Here is an 11,651-nt window from a genome sequence, read left to right on the forward strand (position 1 = left end):
CTTCCCCTCCCCCTCTTCCAGATTCTGATATCATTTTGGGAGGCAGTAAAATCATTTCCTGCTATATTTTTCATCTTATCTTGACATGCTGATATCAGGGGAAGTGGAGTCGAAGAATGCAGATGTCTTTGTTGTCATGCCTTATCAAACCCTTTTTCTGTGCCAGAAGCCTTCTTCCTTAACTTCCTAGCCAGCAGAGTGGAGTAAAGAAAACTCACAATGTGCTTAGGAAATGTGCCGCCTCCTGATAAAAATCTCAACAGACTATTCCATGTTTGCCACATTGCAAAGGGACAAGTTGGCCCTGTTAGGGCATAATCTGGAAATTTAGACCAATTAAGAATTTGATTTGCTAGCCAGAGCACTAACATTTTCTAAGTGAATTATAATCACCCAGTGAAGATACAATCACAGTGAGCCTCATTGGTGCAGCTCTCTTAATTTCATATCTAGGTGATTTATCCTAGCTAAGCATCAGCCGGCCCCGGAATAGTACTAAATGTCAGAGCCTGATTGTAGATTATATAGAGGAACATAAAAATGTTGAAACTGTTTGAGATAAAGCTTAACTGAACTTGATAATGATCATATGCAACACTTCTATGGTATTTTATTTCTCCACATCATAGGGGGGAAATATTAACTAATTAACTAATAGTTACAACAACCCTGTAAGGCAAGTAATTAAGCATTATTGCTCCCATTTTACAGATGGCAAATTGCATTCACCATCTACTCGCAGATCACTCCCAGAGGTTTCTTTATGTGATTATAAAAAGATGAAAATTTTCAAATCCGTTTGCGCTGGGCTGCTAGGATGTTAATTTTTAGTGTAACTTTTTTCGCATCTTATCTTGCACCACAGTTTCTTTTTTGATAGTTTCTGATTTCCGGATGACCGTTTCATCATACTTTTGGATCATACAAACTGACAGTTCCATACTGACATCTGGGCTGCAAATAATGGTTTTAACTGTGTGTCAAGTCCTCCCCTTTGGCTGTTCTGAAAGAGAGAAAAAAATGTAATCCCTGTGGAATAATTTAGAAGAACCATTGCACTGAGGTTGTAGCCAACAGGGATCAAAAATGATGACTGGTATTCAGCAGGATGGCTCAAACTGTGAAATATGTCGATGTATGGACCATCTGTTTATCCTTGTCTTCCCTTTAATGGCCTGTGCTTCTAAGACTTACAATATTTCATACCTGAAAAGATTATCATTCATTTAGAATCAATAGAACATTTTGTTCAGGAAGTTCCTGCTAAAACGTAAGTGCAGATAGTACAGCTGTCTTCTCTTCAAACCAAACCCATTCATATCGACCACTGTTAGACAAGAAATGCCAAATTATAGAACTGAAAACTTCTTGATAACTGTATTATAGCCTCAGCCCAAGCAAGCAGAATTGTTAGGGACAATCCTCAAATTTAAGCTTTAGGGCTAAAATGATTATCTGAATGAATCAGTCTGCCTGTCTAATGAATGTAGAACTACATCTGGTGTGAGAAATTCTTTCCCCTTTCCCCATTTTCTCAAAGCTATTTGAGAAAAAGCTATTCTTTCCTTAAAGTTATTGGGTTGGAGAAATCTGAGCTTGATCAGATAAAAAACCCTGGTATAAAAGTTATCATTTTTTTTCAAAGCAATCAGAAGATGAAACTGCAATTATCAGACATTTAGTTTCTCCCACATTTAAAAGCAAATATAACATTTAGTTCTGATCAAAAGTGATCTAAATGAAAATTTCATCAATTCTTCCAGACTGATAAACTGTTGTTTGTCCCACAAAATAAAATTAGAGGTTAAAAACTAGTGAACTATATATGTATTAATTTTTAGATGGAATTAAATCAATCAATTAAAAATTAAATCAATCAATCAATCACAAAATCATTTTTTGTAACAACTAGTTGAGCCCCAAGTTTATATGTTCATCTTCCAATACTCAAGAGTAGATTTACCAAGTGATAATCAAACAATTAATGTGGGTATGTATGTACATATGCACACAGACATAAATGACCCAGATTTATTTCTACTCCAAAGGTAAGTGATTTTTGTTTGCATTTCCTTGTTAAGAAGTATGTCTTTAAAAAGTCATATCTGGGTCAGGGAGAAACGTACAAAGTTTATCCAAGGACAGATTATTTCAAAGACTCTCAATAGCTTTCAAGATATCGCACTGGTGTGAAAAGTGCAATTCAAAGTGTGAAGGTTTATGCTTATGCATATTTCCATTTTCTGCTTATGCATATTTCTGCCTATGGAGAAATATTTCTGCTTATCCATATTTCTATTTTCAAGTGACCAAGAGAAAGAAACCTAGAACAAACAAAAACCATATATATAGGGTAGGTAGGGATTTTGAATAATGAATATTGATTTTAAAAACCGCTCCAGATGCTGAAACATTTTTTTCTGGAAATTCACATGAACAGCAATTACTCTGGATTTCAACAATACCTGGGAAAGATAATCTTGTTTCTTCCAAATATGATCTCTTTGTCTGGCCAACTGAATGATACATTCTCAGCTGAATGCTATACATCATTTCAAGGTGAACAATATTACTTTGCTAGGGGCTACATTCAATGACAAATTTCTCTCATGGGATCCAGGGTCTTTTAGTTGGAGTTTATTTTGCTTTACCTGAGCATAAATGTAACTTATGCCTGACCCTCAAATATTATTATGCCATAAAATGTTGAATGGAAGTTACGGAGTTGAGGAAAAGTGCCTTATATCCAGGATTCTCTATAAAAGAATCTCCAATGCAAAATTGAAAGATTTTCATTATCTTTTCTGACATAAATTGATGACTTGTTATTTCTACTGAATTAAACATACATAAAAGAAGATACCATATATATTTTAAAAAAATATAATTGAGGTGTGATGCAAATACCAACGGAGAAGGACAAAAGTTAACCTTGATGTAGAGAATAATCTTTTTTGCATTGTAGTTCTCTTTTAAGGCTCAGGTTAGTAGGTCGGGCTGCTTTTGAATCTTAAGTTACAATTAAAGGTGATGTGATAGAGATTGTCAATGGGATCTTTTGTATGAATTTGTTTCTAGGCCGACTACATCCTTTCATTAAGAATAAAATCAATATACTTAAATGTGTGTCTGTATAACACTCTAGACTACTATCATAGATAAGGTACAAAAGATTTTTTAAAAACTTCATAGTAGTTTCAATATGCCAAGCTGTTCAAGATATTAACATTTAGAGTTTGGCAGTGATTTACAATTATTTCTCAAGTTGATATAGTTTAGTTTATACATTCAATTAATTATTTAACCAATGAAATACTGCAATGATTTTTAAATTTTATGACAATTGTAAATTGTTTATTTACTATTATTTTGTTTTTCATAAACTATTTCTTTTCTCATTTTCTCCTTTTTATGCAGTCATATATTTTCTTCTCTGAATGTTGTAAAACAACATTATTTTTGAAAAAATGCCTGCAAATGACAGCATATTAGCTGGTATACAGTAGGTAAGGCTAGTATGCTTCCACTGTTACTAATTATTAAATTGTTTTGGCTGAAATCAAATTTTTGTTTTGGTTTCTGAAGCTGTAAAATACAATGTATAAATTGAGTAAATCCTTACCAAAACATCATTAGAGCCCATATTTTATGTTACTCTCATGTTGGAGAATTTTACAATAGGGACTGAAATTTTTGGAATTTGCATTGTTTTGCTGTGCTGTTTAAATATTGCCATTTAAAGGGACTTTGGGGAGAAAAAAACTATGATGATTTAAAATTGCCAAGCTGAAGTCTGCAACGGGATGTCATTTTTTTCCTTCCTGCTAGTTTATAAGAAATGGGGAAATTGCAAGCAGCTGGAAAGGTACGGAAGTCGCAACAATTGATGAAGAATATAGCTCTGCAGGATAAAGTTTAACATTCTTAAAATAAACGTTTTAGTTGCCTGAGGTAACCTACATGCTGTCCATTCTTCATTTGACAGCTTCAAGGTGGCTATTTTTAGGAGGTAACAAGGCAAACAGCCAGCAAGTCAAGGAGCCAATCAGTAACGCCTAAGCGGAAACAATGAGAAAGAGATTCTGGAGGATAAAAAGAACCTAATTTGGGACAAAAAGTCCAGAGGGCATTCCATTATCACAATTCTCCAGATCCCTCATTGTACCTTCTTGCATAAATTATCTAATTGGGGTCCCATTTTGGGATTGGCTTTCTAAATAGAAAATGCATTGTGCTAATCTGCTTGAACTCCCATTCGAGGAAAGGCTTTCTCAATAGACTATATCTACTTTGATGAAAAATGTTGTTTATTATATCAGTGAATTCATTTGATTTATCTGGTGACCCGTTTTGGTGTCCTAGTCTGAACAACATCATAATAGAGGGTAAATTTGCATTGAAGTCTTCCTGACCTTAACCCAACTCCAGAGTCACCTGTCATGCTGACTTTTTACACTAAGAATCTTATTCAAGGACCGCTTCATTGACAGTTCATTCTTTTGTTCTCCTATTTCTGCTAAGTATGGTCAACAGCTTAAGATGTACTGATGACCAACCATATCTAGCAGAAATAGGGGACAAAATAATAAACTGTCAGTGAAGTGGTCCTTGAATATGATTCTTAGTGTAAAAAGTCAGCATGACAGGTGACTATGGAGTTGGGTTAGGGTACACATAATTAGCCCATGGCCAATGGAAACATAATAAATAAAAAGAAAGAAAGATGTTCTAATACAGAGACTTTGCATGTATTTTTCATTTAAATGGCCACTTTTCCTCTCCATCTTCCCCTTGGTAATAATCAAGACTGCATTATTGCTGAATTACTAAGAAAACATTTTGAGAAAGGGTATGCTGAAGGTTGAACATATCTAACTTGTATGTTAAATGTTTTTAACTGGTTTTCTGAAGAGACTCCCTTTCTTTCTTTCCTTCATCCTCCAATATTCCAGACCAAAAGTCATGACAGAAGAGTGCCTTATCTCAAAGGATTTCTGTCAGTCTTCCATGTCTGATACACAACGCTTAACACCGAGCTTCATGTATAGAATCAGCTTTTGGTTCATTCTGTTCTTGCTTCACTAAAGCCAAGTCTCCAATTTTTTTGTATTATTTTCTAAGATTAGTGCCCTTCGGTGTCCATCTTTAGACCTTCTTTGCTGTGTGGTGCATGCATTTTGTCTCAAATAAGCACTAAGTAAAATCTACACACACACACATATACACAGAGAGACGGAGAAAGGGAGAGGAGTCAAAAATAAAATATATGGACAGTCCAATGCTCTATCTCTTAATAGAAATAAAATCTTTATCTGTAGATTTTTTTTTTGAAGCAATTTGAACGTTGCAAGCTCTGACAATAAAGAGCAGACAAATTAAAACACCTTCCCTAAATGCTGTATTGACTTTACATCAAAATTAACAACTAATGTTCTAACGTCTCTTGCTTAAGCAGAAATAGCTTTCCCACATAACACAATTGGAGCTGGAAAATTGATTAAACCAGAGACGTTGGTGTCCTGCTACGTTTGTCTGTATTGCTAGTTTTATGCTTTTTCAAGCAAAGTGGAAAGATGTGGGAGGTATTTCCTCAACATAGACAGATACAAAGGGGCGGAGGAGTGGGGGACAACAACATCTGGTATAGAAAAAGAGGAAACTTTCATCTTACAAATGTGTTCACTGAGAAATAACATGAGCTTTCTTTTTTAAAAAAAGAATCTGACCAACATCTAAGCAACTTACCAAAAATAGGTGTCTCTTTCATTTTAAAAGCAAAGAGTGAAACCCTATCCATTGGATAAATGAAATATTATACAATGGGAACCATTTGGAGCTCAGATTGCTACCAGTGAAATTTAATTTTGTCTGCCCATGGGATTTCTGCAGCCTTTTAATGCAGGTGCCCCTTCTTGTTCCTGGACTGAATACTAAATTCTTCTTTTTGGTTGGATGCTGGCCAGGCTGAACCCACATTCTCTTCTCTGCAGTTGCTCTGCAATCAATTGGTGAAAAAGCACCATTAGACCAATCCATAATAATAACAGGCATCTTGTATCCCCAGACCCATCATAGATATCTGTACTGGTTCCCCATTTTTTTAAAAGATGGATTAGTCCATCTGCCTAATACTTCTAAGCATGAAGTCACATAGGTTGGGTAACTTCATTGCACGTTGTAGGAAATCTCACACTTCGTTGGATAAAGTTTCCCAGCATAGGAACACTTTGGCCAACACTATGGGAGATAGTTCTCTCATCTTCTGCAGATCTTTTGGCCCTTTTGTACCATTAGCCATGACCTGACTGTCCTTTCTTTCAAATTCAAAAAAAAGGTAGTCAAACTATTCTCCAAACCACCTGAGGGTAGAACAAGAAGCAATGGGTGGAAATTAATCAAGGAGAGAAGCAACTTAGAACTAAGGAGAAATTTCCTGACAGTTAGAACAATTAATCAGTGGAACAACTTGTCTCCAGAAGTTGTGAATGCTCCAACACTGGAAGTTTTTAAGAAGATGTTGGATAACCATTTGTCTGAAGTGGTGTAGGGTTTCCTGCCTAAACAGGGGGCTGGACTAGAAGACCTCCAAGGTCCCTTCCAACTCTGTTGTTCTGTTCCATTCCGTTCTGTTCCATTCCGTTCCATTCCATTCCATTCTAGAAGATCTCCAAAGTCCCTTCCAACTCTGTTATTCTATTCTAAATAATGGTTGGTCAGTAGGATGTTTGTTGTTGTTGTTAAATTTATATATCTGACTTTTGAGGGGCTGCCCTATTTTCTCTTGTCCTCTTTTTTTTTTTTAAAGCAAATCTTTAAGATTGTAACTAAGGTTGGATTTTCTTTCACATATATGTTTTTAGAACTTTAGAATTTCAATGACAGTAAGCATTGTAAATATAGCAGGTTTAGGAACATCAATAGTCTTTGCTATACTAAACTATTTATATATCTTCACAGAAACTACCTTTGAGAAATTATTTATCTATCAAATTTACATAGCAACCCATCTCACAAAAAATATACATTCACCAAATGCCGAGTGACTTTACCTGGAAAATCTCAGATAATCACAATTTGGAGGACTATGCAGCAATTCCCCCAAAACTGTGGTATTTCACACCGAGAAGAATTGAAATCTAGTATCTTTCTTTTTATGAATTAGTTATGATCAGCAATTCATATCTGGTAGTTTATAAGGTCAAGTAAATCAGCTTGTTCTCAGAAGCAGCAGAAATGAGCCAAAAGGTTTAAATAGATTATTCCAAGACATTCTGCTGAATTATGATGCAAAATAAACACTCCTTTTTATTCTTAGTTAATGAAATTCATTACCACAAACTAAGACAGCTGCGGCTTAACCTAGCGGGCTGCTAGAAGTGGCTTATACCATCTCATAATTTGCTGGATTTTGTAAGTTGGTTAAGAGCAAAACTGAGCTGCCACACCGAATATGCTGATCAGTTCTTTGGCAGTTAGCAGCACTATGCAGTAATTTGAATGGAACTGGCAATGTTGACCAGCAACCATTGGCTTAACCTCATTCTGGAACAAGTATCTGAATCTAAGGTTGGCTGAACAAGATAGATCTTTATACAAGATGTACCATATTTTTCGGAGTATAAGACGCACCTTTTTCCCCCAAAAAAGAGGGTGAATATCTGGGTGCATTTTATACTCTGAATGTAGCCTCACCCGGCTTCTCAAATAGAGGTTTCAGAGGCTGAAAAAGCATCAGAAACGAAGCATCAGAAAAGAAGTCCCCAAACAGAGCTTCAGAAAAGAAGCCCCCAAATAGAGCTTCAGAAAAAAAGCCTCTAGGCTTTTTTTCTGAAGCTCTGTTTCAGAGGCTTTCAGAGGCAGGAAAAAAGTTTTTCTGAAACAGAATTTCAGAAGTTTCAGAGGCAGGAAAAAAAGCAAAAAAAAAAAAAAAAAGCAAGACACAGAGCTCACAACCAAGGAACCTGTTGCTAAAATTCACCTCTGGGAACAGCTGATTGGGGGTATTCCAGGAGGCTGATCCACCTGCCAATCAGCTTTTTTCTTATTTTCTTCCCCAAAAACTAAGGTGCGTTTTATACTCCGAAAAATATGGTATGTATTAACAGTGCATAGTTGTATAGAGAAAGGAGCAGTGTCACTATTCCTTTGAATTTTTTACACACACATTCCACCATGCAATACTATTGGGCAGAGGCCTAAATACAATTGAAGCTGTAAGCGCTGAGATTCTTTCCGCCAACATTTTTGCAGGGATGTATTATTCTCTTAGATGTGCATGTAGGCTCTGTGCAAAAGTTCAGATCAACATAAGGAAGTTAATGGGGCATTTGCTTAAGACTCTCTTGTGACCCATAAAAACCAGAACAATCCCAGGAAGAAGGATAAAATCCCAGGAAGATAATAAAAAACAGCAGATTCACTGTATTTTCAATGAGCTGCCAGCCTCAATTGGTGGTTTGCATTTGGCTCAAAAGAACACATTTTTGTGGGTCTATATTTAACAGATATTCTGGGACAAAGATACATAATCTATGTCTAGAGACACCCACACAAAATCTTTGCCTCTGAGGACCAGTATCGGTCCATGGCCTATTAGGAACCAGGCCGCATCAGTGGCGGGGGAGCCAAACTTCATCTGGGCATGTGCGGGATAAAATGGAATGGAATGGAATGGAATGGAATGGAATGGAATAGAATAGAATAGAATAGAATAGAATAGAATAGAATAGAATAGAATAGAATAGAATAGAATAGAATAGAATAGAATAGAATAGAACAACAGAGTTGGAAGGGACTTTGGAGGTCTTCTAGTCCAACCACCTGCTTAGGCAGGAAACCCTACACCACTTCAGACAAATAGTTATCCAACTTCTTCTTAAAAACATCCAGTGTTGGAGCATTCACAACTTCTGGAGGCAAGTTGTTCCACTGATTAATTGTCCTAACTGTCAGGAAATTTCTCCTTAGTTCTAAATTGCTTCTCTCCTTGATTAGTTTCCACCCATTGCTTCTTGTCCTACCCTCAGGTGCTTTGGAGAATAGCTTGACTTCCTCTTCTTTGTGGCAACCCCTGAGATATTGGAACACTGCTATCATGTTTCCCCTAGTCCTTCTCTTCATTAAACTAGACATTCCCAATTCCAACAACCATTCTTCATATGTTTTAGCCTCCAGTCCCCTAATCTTCTTTGTTGCTCTTCTCTGCACTCTTTTTAGAGTCTCAACATCTTTTTTACATCATGGCAACCAAAACTGAATGCAATATTCCAAGTGTGGTGTTACCAAGGCATTATAAAGTGGAATTAACACTTCACAACTAGGTTCCATGTGAAACTATGAAACTGGTCTCTGGTGGTCAGAAAGGTTGGGGACCACTGTTAGGTATAAGTTCTTTTCAAACTTTATAACCCAATAATATTTAATATTTAACTGTAAACATATGGAAGTCATTTTCCTTTGTGTACTATTTTCAGAAATGTATTGATAAAAATCCAAATCAAGATTCCTTTGATTTGCCCAGCAATTTTTGGAGAGTATGGTTATACATGTGTCATTTAAAGGCTTATAGTATAGCACCTGGCTAGAAAGAGCATAGTGAACACCTGCAGTAAATTGTATCATTTTCAAGAAACTTTCTGAGCATAAATAGCCACTGTAGAGATAAAAAAATATATAAAACCCTGACAAGTTGCAAGCTTTGCCCCAAGTAAAACAAAAATATATTGGCTTTTTATCTGATTCAAACTGAACTAATGTGCCACCTGTTTAAGCAGGCACTTCTTCCACTGACTGCTTTTCCTCTCACTGCAAGTCAACACATACAGATAAGATTACGGGCTCTCTATTGCACTTGGTTTTCGTGCCATTTCAGTAGCATATTAAGCTTCGAGCTGAGCAATACAAATAGGGGCAGGTAGAGGACATATTATACATATACACTTCCGCCCCAGAGTAATTCCATTTTAAATGAGAGAAACACGAGAATATTGCCAATATGTTGAACTACTGAGGGTATTCAGGTGTCTGACAGTCCAATCCCTGTAAGCTGTTCTTTTTTTTATAGTTCAGATCCTCTGCAGAATCATCCCGTACATGATTTGATAGCACCTTGCAACGTTTTTAAACCTTCCTTTGACTGCAGGATCAAAGAGGATGAAACTTCTATCATGTAACACAGCCAGCTTTGGCAGTACAATATTCAGCACACCTGGCAATCTCTTATAGATCTAACCTGGGTGATGTTGGGTATTATCACTTCCAATTAACTTCAAAGATATTGGATAGTAGCCTTCAGAGCAATCAGGTCTGGAAAGCTAGCAGGGAATCACCCTTTTGTATCAACTTAAGTCTCTTATCTCCATCAGCTCAGCTTACGTTTTGAACTCACTTTAGCCACAGATTTACAACTGACTAATCAAACAAATACTGCCCCAGAGTTTTGTAGCATAAAACATCCTCATTTTTTAAAAATAAAATAAAATCTGAAAATGAACTCCCGCTATCAGACTGAAAACTGGAACATCTCCCTTGGAGCTGATGGATTGAAGAGATCTAATAAGGCCAAGTAATCAGTTAATTAAATTCTATTTCTGAATGTTCTGACTACAAAAATGGAGATATCCTTTCAAAAAGGAAGCACTAGACACATGGTCCATTGCTCAGTTATTCAGAGAATACAATTTACATCTCAGAGCTAGTAAAATCACATTAGTTTTAATGGTCTGGCTCAGAGGTGGTATTCAGCAGGTTCTGAAGAACCAGTAGGGGAAATTTTGAGTAGTTCGGAGAATCAATAAATACACTTCTGACTGGCCCCGCCCCCATCTATTCTCTGCCTCCCAAGTCCCAGCTGATCGGGAGGAAATGGGGATTTTGCAATAACCTTCCCCTGGAGTGGGGTGGGAATGGAGATTCTACAGTATCCTTCCCCTGCCACGCCCACCAAGCCACACTCACCAAGCCACCCACACCCACCAAGCCACGCCCACAGAATCGGTAGTAAAAAAATTTAAATCCCACCAGTGGACTCTGGCTCCTTAAAGCAGAGGCATGTTTTATTTTCTAGATTCATGTAAAATCTCATCAAAATATGAGCTCCTATAAAACTTTTAAGAAAGACATTCTGTTCGTGCTTCCAGTTCATTTTTTAAGTACACACAACTTTATTTCCTGCTTTTCCTTCAATATATACACACCTGGATATGTAAACAAAAATAGCACAGTCTAATTCCATATCATTCATAAACACACACACACACACACACACACACACACACACACACACACTTCATGCTGTTGTAGATTTTTTTCAGATGTTACCAAGGTTTACACTGTTGAGAACAGAAACAGTGATATATCCCCATTGTCTGAAAATAGAAAATTCTTAACTACATTCTTTTTCAAAGCTTCGGCATCAAAACAAAAGCATGGCTTCCTTGATTGGAGAAAAAAAATAAAGTACAGGGGAAATACACATTGGCAAGGAACTGGAGAGAAAAAGATTATTTTAAACAGTTTTTAAAAAATTAAAACAACAGTGCAAATGCAAATATATTGGAAACTTTCTCTAAAAAGATTTCTTCACTTGGAATGGATAGAATTGGAAGCCACCTAAAGGCTGAGGTTAAGGTTGGTTGGTTGGTTGGTTGGTT

This window comes from Pantherophis guttatus, chromosome 8 (genome assembly GCF_059756535.1).
Source record: "Pantherophis guttatus breed Tessera chromosome 8, ASM5975653v1, whole genome shotgun sequence".
Lineage (NCBI taxonomy): Eukaryota > Metazoa > Chordata > Lepidosauria > Squamata > Colubridae > Pantherophis > Pantherophis guttatus.